Source organism: Poeciliopsis prolifica, unplaced genomic scaffold (genome assembly GCF_027474105.1).
Source record: "Poeciliopsis prolifica strain line A6 unplaced genomic scaffold, Auburn_PproV2 SCAFFOLD114, whole genome shotgun sequence".
Lineage (NCBI taxonomy): Eukaryota > Metazoa > Chordata > Actinopteri > Cyprinodontiformes > Poeciliidae > Poeciliopsis > Poeciliopsis prolifica.
This window is the reverse complement of record NW_026562489.1, coordinates 334,521-345,102: the sequence shown is the minus strand read 5'-3', so window position 1 is coordinate 345,102 and position 10,582 is coordinate 334,521.

Here is a 10,582-nt window from a genome sequence, read left to right as displayed (position 1 = left end):
ACATATCCTCCAACACACAGTCAAATTGTTTCATTCTGAGTTTATGTAAATGACTAAAGTCAGGTAGTGGAGCCTGCAGTTCTCTGTTGACTTGTTTAATTTACCACATAAAGTTTTTGATAAACATCTTCCTGGTAAGAGTCACAAGGACACAATCCTTCTGCTTAACAGCTTATTAACTTAAAAAAACTTTTTCACGTTCTCATTTGTCTAATATTGAAAGAAAACACGATATTGGATGTTCACCTTCAGCAGGCTTTCAAACTGACATTTACAGTATCGTAAAATCTCAGCGGTTTTGTCTTCAGGTTTTTTATTATCATAGTGGATTACATGCCTGGCCCATCGCATATCTGAAATGATGTGTTTTTTTTTCTTCTCTTTGTCTAAGGGTTTTGGTTTTGCTACCTATAAAGTAGTGAAATAGACCAGTCTCGTGTGTAAAGCCAATTACAGACCCTGATGTAAACACTTAGTCAGTGTCATTACACTGGAACCAGACGACAAGACTTAAAAAATTACCCCCTAAAGGAAGCCAAGCCCGCCACATGCGTGTGGAGCTGCTGTGGTGCTGCTCACATTTGGGACTGCAGAGGACGGATTAGAAAACAAAAACAAACCCCAAAACAACCGCAATGAGACCAAAATCCACATTATCTTTTTAAATCAGCTGCTGCTTTCTCCAACAAAATTCCTTATCATCAACATCTGAGAACCAGAGTCCAGACAATCGGCAACCAAAAGGATCTACACAGCATTCTCAATTAAGTTTGACACTCTCTGCAGTCTGTTCTCAATTTAGCTTTTTTGATAAGACTGATCTTTGGAAAACTCAAGCAATATTGTTTTCTCCACTTTATAACCCAGAATGTCATTAAGTCACTCAGTGGTTTGTCTGAGGGCTTGCAGACACATCGTTGGTGCACAAACATCCAGAGCCTCCAAACCCCCAGCAATGACATTTAAGGCTTCTTTCCAAAGAAGAATTATGAGATAACTGAACATCTGTCAGGTGATGGAGGATTTTATGTTGAATCTGGATTTATAACAGGAGGAAAAATATTATTTTTATTGTCCACAAAACTAGATTTTCCATGAAAGTTGCTGCTTTGTAGCCAATGTCTTTATTGTTCAACACATTTTGTTGTAAATTCAGTTTACAGAATTTCTTACTTTTATCTGTTATTCTTTTCATGTTTAAATCACCAAAATGAAAAACACAGAAAGGCATTAAAGAAATGCTTCTGAACCGTTCATCCTTCGCTGAACTGTTCGCCTAAAGTGATTTTGACAAAAGAAAAAATATATATGCATATACTTTAGGCAAAAACATAAATGATTTAAACTATTAATTTAGGAAGTTGATGCTCTTTCTCAACTTCCTCATGAACATCACATGAGAAAGACCAGTGGGGTTTTTGCAGATGTTAACCAATTTGGTTGCCTGAGCAGCAAAGCTTTTCCATTCAACAGAATCAACACAACTGCAACTGGAAAAACTGAACAGTGAATTAATATCACACTATTACTCTACGCTTCAGGCAGGAATGAAGATTCACTCAAATGCCAGCTGCTGGAAATTGAAAGTGAAACCAATAACAGCTGAAAGCAGCTGATTCTTTAATAAAACAAACACAAGAAACAAAATCCTAATTACAAGCAAAAGTAAAGAGATGCATTCAACATTCTGAGTCTGATCCTTGTATTCCTGCATGAAAGGAGTTCATCAAAAGCAACACATGAATCAAAGACCTGACAGGACTTTATTCTTACACACAATCCTCCTAATTCTCTCATGTTTAAACCCATTTAGCTCCTTATTAATACACAGAAAACAGAAAGAGGTTGAAGAACTCCATCTGCTGACCCAGCAGGTTTCAGTGAGCAGCCAGTCTAAAACAGATTATTTTGAACTAATCACTTGTGCTACCAGATGCATATTCTCTGCACTCTTATTATTTTTATGCTCCTCCTTCTTTGAGCGCTGCAGAGGTTCAGTTCAATTTGTTATTGAAGCTTTTCCCAGAATGCCTCTGGATTTCCACATATCATTTCCATATTTTTAGGTCTTTGAATATTGAATTGTTTAATTTGTAACATTTATGTTGTCACATGCTCCTCAGGTTGATTTATGATGACTTAAACATGGGTTTTGATATTTGGTGATTACATTTATTTTAAGTGTTTTTCCAAGGATGATTAGTTCATCCTTGGAATATCATTTTTATTTCAGTTTTCATGTGAAAATTTTAAGTGATCTTAATGATTCATACTACAAAACAGAAACATAAACGGGAACAAAGTGATGCATTGTAAAAATGACCTAGAAAAGCTCACACTCACCTAGAACATAAGGGATGAGGGAATAAAACATCAGTTTCCTGAAAGACTGAGCAGTTATGCATGTCACACCACGGACCATGTGAATAGGTTATTCCTCCCCTGGGGGTAAATTAAATTAGAGGTTATTTGATCAGGATTTGTGCTTTCGAAAGCTTTTGGAAGGTTAATTCAGTTTAATTTAACTCTGAGTCTCAGCTTTTATCCTGGTAAACAGCAAAGATGCAACAGTGCTTTATTTCTCTTGCCATGGCGGTGATGTGCTGGGGATCCAACATTCCCAGAACCGTTCAAAAAAACAAACCCAAATGACAAAAAGACCACCTGAAGACCAGAGCAAGGAGCTCCAGTATGAATATATAGGGATATTTGTTATTTGATATGAAGGGAATTGGATAATTTTGCTCAGGCAAAATTATCCAATTGATTATTAATCCAATACAATTTAATCATACAGACAAATTTTCCCCCTGAAGTAAAGTCTGCACTGATAATTGAACTGCTGGCATCAGTAGAATCAGGGTTTTGCTTGTTATTTGTTTTGTTTGTATATTAAAAGTGTGATGCAAACGAGGGCATGAAACCCTTTGAAAACAGGACATCTCCACAGGCAAATCAGAAAGTTGCAAATTCTGACCGCAGTTTGCCCATGAGGGATCAGCTGCTGTGGTCCAGGATGCGACTTTGTAAAATGGGTCACTCCACTGTGTCCATGGTGTAGCTGCTGGCAAACCTTTGCAGGCGCATACTTTTGGTATTCACCAAAAAACTGATGCACCGGTTTCTCTGTTTTTAATTGTTTTGGTTGTTCTGTTTCATCCTCATCAGTTTATGTTGCTTTGATTGAACTTTAGCACTTCAGCATTACAGCCTTTAGGCTTTGACTCTTTTCCCATTCACTCAACTGTTTTAACTCTGCTCAACCTTTACACGCTTTTTTCCTCATTGCTGTTTATTTCTCCCTAATCTGTGAGCTTCTCTTGAAGTGTTGGATGTTTGATTTCATTCTTTTCTATGCTGAAATAATTTACATAACAATTTCCTCATTGACTCCATCATTATTAATGCATTGAAAGTCTTGAAGGATGAAAAGATCTGCACATACATGAATGAATTTAGATTTTTAAGCTGCATCCATATTTGAAAGGATGCATTGAAAGACAAGTAGAATGACAGAGATTCAAAGAAATGAATTTAGAAACCCATTTCCATTGATCTCCTTCAATTCTCCTCTTTGTACTTCCATCAGGATTCTGTCCTTCCTTGGTTTGGTTTGTGGTGAACCACATGGTGAACTGCAGGCCAAACCTAGTGCTTGCTGTCGTATAGACCTCACGGCAGCAGCACACAATGTCACGCTGGGCGGCCAACCGCTGCAGAACTCCAGTCAAAACAACTCCATCAAGCAGCTGCTGAAAAACCCTGAAAATCGCGTGACTGCCACAATCTGCAGAGGAAAACAAATCTTCCACTAACGAAAAGCCGCAGCATCTACATAGGTGATCCAAATCTAGAAGACATTAATGCTCTGATCATTTTCGGGCATTTCAACGTAATTTTATAACTTGGGTATTTTCTGCACCAGTACCACTCTCTGCCATAAAAACATGTTTTTTCCCTCACTTATTTTTCCCTGTTGGAATACCTCCTGCCCACTGGTCCCTGATAATTACAGCATACTTTTCATTAATCGCGATCTGTGTCCTGCAAAATGCTGACAGAACGTGAACTCAGCTCCATGAGGGAGCCTCAGTTTGAAGCTGATGCCATCAGACGTGAACAGCATTGCTGCTGTGGTGATAATAAGCTGAGAGTCGTTCATAAAAACCAGGCTGGACATGTTGACTACACCACATGCTGCTGCAGACGCCGTCTACAGCTGTTGGCAGCTCCACTTATGGTCACATTTGTTTTGCCAAAAGTAAACTAAACTATTAAAAGATTTACAAACCAAAATATTCAGGGAAATTTGATTTTATCCTTCAAAACAACAATAAAACAAGAAAAAAGCAAACCAGTGTCCTAATTTGTAAATGTTCTCATATGCTTGCCAGGCTTTTGATTTCTTGCTAAACTCAGAAGAAGGAAAAAACTAAAACCAGTTTGATTATTTCTCTGTTTGTTTACAGGGGAACTAATCACCCTATATAATCCTCTTTTGCATGTCAAGAAATCTTGTGGCCAAACAAATATTTAAGCTTTCATTCTGACTAGATTTCTGAAACAAGAGAGAGAAAAAGAGTCAGATTTGCGTTTTTAGCTCTTGATCTTTGTTTTTTTGTTTGATTGTTTTTTTTAACTACTTACCAATGGGAGCTGATGACTGGTTGCAGTCACGCTGTGCTTTCAAACCAAAAGTGAAGACAAATGTGAAGATGTAAAAAGCTCATTCTGTCTCTTTTTTAAGGATGTATTTGCACACGAGTGAAAATCAGTGACCTGAACTGATGTTTATGAAAACCAGTAACATGAATCTGTACAAACCAATCAGCTGAGCAGAAATGATTCTAAAAACCCAGCCGGTTGTTTTAGGCTCTACTTTTATTTTTCAGCCAGAAACAGAATTCACTGCTTCAGATGTTGAAATCAAAATTATTGACTATAATTAATTGCTCATTAAACTGCATGCACCAAAGCTGCAGTGTTTCTCAGGGACTGAGCCGCAGCAGTCATCAGTCTGTCTCTGCAGCTCTGGAGCTGCTGATGCTGGTATAGGAGGCGATTTGTTGAAACTGAAACATCATTAGCAGTTTAAATATGTAAACTAGGGAAATAACGTTGCCTGGCTGCACAGAGCAGCATAATTAGTTGTAATTAGGGTGAATCTTCATTCCATCCTTCTGTCTGGGTCAGCACTGAACCACAGCTGCTGAATGGGTTCCAATAACTTTTCTTGCCCTCCCAGGTCAAAGGTCATATTTGTTGTGGAGTGACACCAATGTGAGGTCTTCCTCGTTAATCTACTGTTTGCACCTTTGATGCAGTAAGACAGTCATTAAACTAGAGCATGTTGTGAAGTAAACATAACATCAACAGTGGCCTTGGGCAGCAGGACATTTTTCTTCTGCAATCAAACTATCATGGGTCAGTTATGAATTCAGCACTGCTGCAAAAAAAGCAAACGGCTGGCATCTCTCTTCAGAGATTATACTGAAATACTGTTCAGCTGGATATTTTTTTTTTCTCTAAAACATTCCAAATGAGTGAATGTAAGAAAAAACTGTAATTCAATGAAGTGTTGTCATTGTGCATTGAAGTGCCTTTTAATTGTACTTATGGTCATGAAAATATTGACAAAGAATTCAAATAAGTACCATAATATTGCAAGAACCTTAAGTCAGGAAAATGTTATATTAAAAGTGCAATTTCTGCAGACATCCACATATTGCAATGTAAAAATATCAAATGCAGCTTTTAATATGTCCTACGCTGCAAAAACACAGGAAAAAAAAGTATGTTTGGTCCAGTTAACAATGAAAATATCTTAGTTCATATCAATTAAGATAAAACTAACACAAAGTAACTTTCAGCAACATACAGAATCTAAAATAATCTATAATTATAGTATAGATTATACTAGTAAAAGGAAGAACTAGCTCCTCTAGGAGATTATTTTATTTATAATATGGGAAAACATGTTTTAATTAAATCAAAATGAAGAAGTCTAAAACGAGCTCCTATTTGTTGCTGAAAAGATACTTATAAGTTACTTTGGTCTATAATCAATAAGTTATTGACACTAGACCAAATTTACTTGGGAAGATTTCATGTTTTTACAGTGTTAATAAACACTGTAAATAAAGTTAGAAAAAGTTAATAAAGTTAGAAAAATGTCCACACAGCCCACCTTTAAATAAGATAAGCCATACTTTTAATCTGTAACATCATGAAGACCATAAAGAATAACCTGGAGATCAGGCTTTGTTCAACAAAGCATTTTACTGCAAATAAATAAAAATACTTGTGCAGGACAAAAAATGCTGTATCTTTTAAAACTGTTTTCCTAAATCACAGTGGTATTTGTTGTGTTTTCTTTAATATGAAGAATTTAAACAAATGAGAAGCAGCCTGAGGTTTCTGTGTCCACCTCGTACTGCCGACTGCACCGGCAGGCAGTTCCAAAGGAATTTAAACTCATTAGCCTCAGAAGCCTTCATTACGGCACAATAACAAAAAAAAAAAAGAGATAAACTGAGCCAGACACTTAAGAAAGATTGGTGTCTGGAAGAGAAAACATGCATACTGTAGAGCCGCTGCAGAAGTCTGTGGTCATCCTGGCAGCTCCCATGAAAGCGTCTGGAGTCACCACAAGCCTCACTTCAGAGTTTGGTGATTCTCATATGATCCTGTGAAATGAGCAAGACCTCAGGTTGCATGTTGTGGTTCTGAAATTGAAATGGGGATTTTGTTTCTCGTATGATTATATAAAAATGTGTATAATGTTGTTGTTCTTCATTCCTCTGTCATAGAAAAATTCATGTGACAAAACCTCAAATTGCACAGTGTTTCTATGTGTTTTCAAGCCAACTGTGTGGGTTTGGCTCCAGCAAAGCTGTTTTGGCAAACACAGTTTTGGTCAGTATAGTTAATTCCAGTAGCGTGCAACTGGAAATGAGAAAACTGTAGAAAACAGTTTGAAACACAAAATGAAAGAAGCATAGCAGTAAAAAATCTGGCTTAGGCAATAAGCACTTTTCCAGGAACAGAAGCGAGTTTATAATGTAATACTAGTGGCAGCGCTGATTTATAAACACATGCACAAACACAGTAAGGCTGTTCTGCAGGGGCAGATGCCAGATCTGCCCCTGCATCATAAAACGGTCGTGGCATCTTGGTATTTCCAGCCTGTCTGACCTGCTCTTATATAACGGTTGCCTCTGGGTGTTTCAGCTCTGAGAACGGGTCACTCCAATGCAGACAAGATATTATTCTATGCAAATTACTAAACATGCAAAACAGATGACATTTTACTTAAAGATCAAGGCAAGCCAAGTTTATTGTTTAGCATTATTCATGACACAAGTGACTCAGAAAGAACAGCTTATGTGAGAATGAGCAGGAGCAGCAGTACAGAAATTACAATATTTAGTAACAATATGCAAAACCAATGAAATAAATAACTAATGCACTGATCGCTGATGAGCTGGAGCAATTTTTTTTATCTTGTTTCTAGTGTAAATATCCTCATACACTTGAAAAAGACAATAATTTAAAAGTACATTTTTAGTAAGATTTATAAGCTTCATTTAAGTCGATAATTCTTGCATATTGATCAGCAGATTAGATCAATGGATAAGTACTGTTAGATCAATGGATAAGTACTGTTAGATCAATGGATAAGTACTGTTAGATCAATGGATAAGTACTGTTAGATCAATGGATAAGTACTGTTAGATCAATGGATAAGTACTGTTAGATCAATGGATAAGTGCTGTTAGATCAATGGATAAGTGCTGTTAGATCAATGGATAAGTACTGTTAGATCAATGGATAAGTGCTGTTATCAATGGATAAGTGCTGTTAGATCAATGGATAAGTACTGTTAGATCAATGGATAAGTACTGTTAGATCAATGGATAAGTACTGTTAGATCAATGGATAAGTGCTGTTAGATCAATGGATAAGTGCTGTTAGATCAATGGATAAGTACTGTTAGATCAATGGATAAGTGCTGTTAGATCAATGGATAAGTGCTGTTAGATCAATGGATAAGTACTGTTAGATCAATGGATAAGTACTGTTAGATCAATGGATAAGTGCTGTTAGATCAATGGATAAGTACTGTTAGATCAATGGATAAGTACTGTTAGATCAATGGATAAGTGCTGTTAGATCAATGGATAAGTACTGTTAGATCAATGGATAAGTACTGTTAGATCAATGGATAAGTACTGTTAGATCAATGGATAAGTGCTGTTAGATCAATGGATAAGTGCTGTTAGATCAATGGATAAGTGCTGTTAGATCAATGGATAAGTGCTGTTAGATCAATGGATAAGTGCTGTTAGATCAATGGATAAGTACTGTTAGATCAATGGATAAGTGCTGTTAGATCAATGGATAAGTACTGTTAGATCAATGGATAAGTACTGTTAGATCAATGGATAAGTGCTGTTAGATCAATGGATAAGTGCTGTTAGATCAATGGATAAGTGCTGTTAGATCAATGGATAAGTGCTGTTAGATCAATGGATAAGTGCTGTTAGATCAATGGATAAGTACTGTTAGATCAATGGATAAGTACTGTTAGATCAATGGATAAGTGCTGTTAGATCAATGGATAAGTACTGTTAGATCAATGGATAAGTACTGTTAGATCAATGGATAAGTGCTGTTAGATCAATGGATAAGTGCTGTTAGATCAATGGATAAGTGCTGTTAGATCAATGGATAAGTGCTGTTAGATCAATGGATAAGTGCTGTTAGATCAATGGATAAGTACTGTTAGATCAATGGATAAGTGCTGTTAGATCAATGGATAAGTACTGTTAGATCAATGGATAAGTGCTGTTAGATCAATGGATAAGTGCTGTTAGATCAATGGATAAGTACTGTTAGATCAATGGATAAGTGCTGTTAGATCAATGGATAAGTGCTGTTAGATCAATGGATAAGTGCTGTTAGATCAATGGATAAGTACTGTTAGATCAATGGATAAGTGCTGTTAGATCAATGGATAAGTACTGTTAGATCAATGGATAAGTGCTGTTAGATCAATGGATAAGTGCTGTTAGATCAATGGATAAGTGCTGTTAGATCAATGGATAAGTACTGTTAGATCAATGGATAAGTGCTGTTAGATCAATGGATAAGTGCTGTTAGATCAATGGATAAGTGCTGTTAGATCAATGGATAAGTACTGTTAGATCAATGGATAAGTGCTGTTAGATCAATGGATAAGTGCTGTTAGATCAATGAATAAGTACTGTTAGATCAATGGATAAGTGCTGTTAGATCAATGGATAAGTGCTGTTAGATCAATGGATAAGTACTGTTAGATCAATGGATAAGTGCTGTTAGATCAATGGATAAGTGCTGTTAGATCAATGGATAAGTACTGTTAGATCAATGGATAAGTGCTGTTAGATCAATGGATAAGTGCTGTTAGATCAATGGATAAGTGCTGTTAGATCAATGGATAAGTGCTGTTAGATCAATGGATAAGTGCTGTTAGATCAATGGATAAGTGCTGTTAGATCAATGGATAAGTGCTGTTAGATCAATGGATAAGTGCTGTTAGATCAATGGATAAGTGCTGTTAGATCAATGGATAAGTGCTGTTAGATCAATGGATAAGTGCTGTTAGATCAATGGATAAGTGCTGTTAGATCAATGGATAAGTGCTGTTAGATCAATGGATAAGTGCTGTTAGATCAATGGATAAGTACTGTTAGATCAATGGATAAGTGCTGTTAGATCAATGGATAAGTGCTGTTAGATCAATGGATAAGTACTGTTAGATCAATGGATAAGTACTGTTAGATCAATGGATAAGTGCTGTTAGATCAATGGATAAGTACTGTTAGATCAATGGATAAGTGCTGTTAGATCAATGATAAGTACTGTTAGATCAATTGATAAGTGCTGTTAGATCAATGGATAAGTGCTGTTAGATCAATGGATAAGTACTGTTAGATCAATGGATAAGTGCTGTTAGATCAATTGATAAGTACTGTTAGATCAATTGATAAGTGCTGTTAGATCAATGGATAAGTACTGTTAGATCAATGGATAAGTACTGTTCCACTGGCAGATTTTTTCACTTATAACCAGAAAAATGTCTTGATATGAGTGAAATAACTAGTACATTCTTTAATCCATATTTAAGATTTATAAACCTTAAACAAGCTTAAATAGCCTCCTGGGAAGTTATTTTTTAGTTAGTTTTGTCTTATTTTAAGTGCACTAACATATTTGCCATATAAACTGGACAACAATTCTTGGTTAAATTATCTGGTTTTTCTGTGCATTTAAACCAGACAAGGTTATAAATATTGAGAACAATCAGTAGATAATATAAAAATCACATTTTAATAAAATGCTGTGGCTGCAGAGTGATGCATAGAGGTTAAATGTACATTGGAACTGAAAAACATTGCAAATTCTGTCAAATATTATATATGTATTAATCTAGACTGTGGCAGAAACATTTCCACTGACCTGTAACTGTGAGACTTTTGTCTCTTGACAGAAACAGGTGAAGGTATATTACAAGATAATCTGAAAATAGCAGCATGCATGT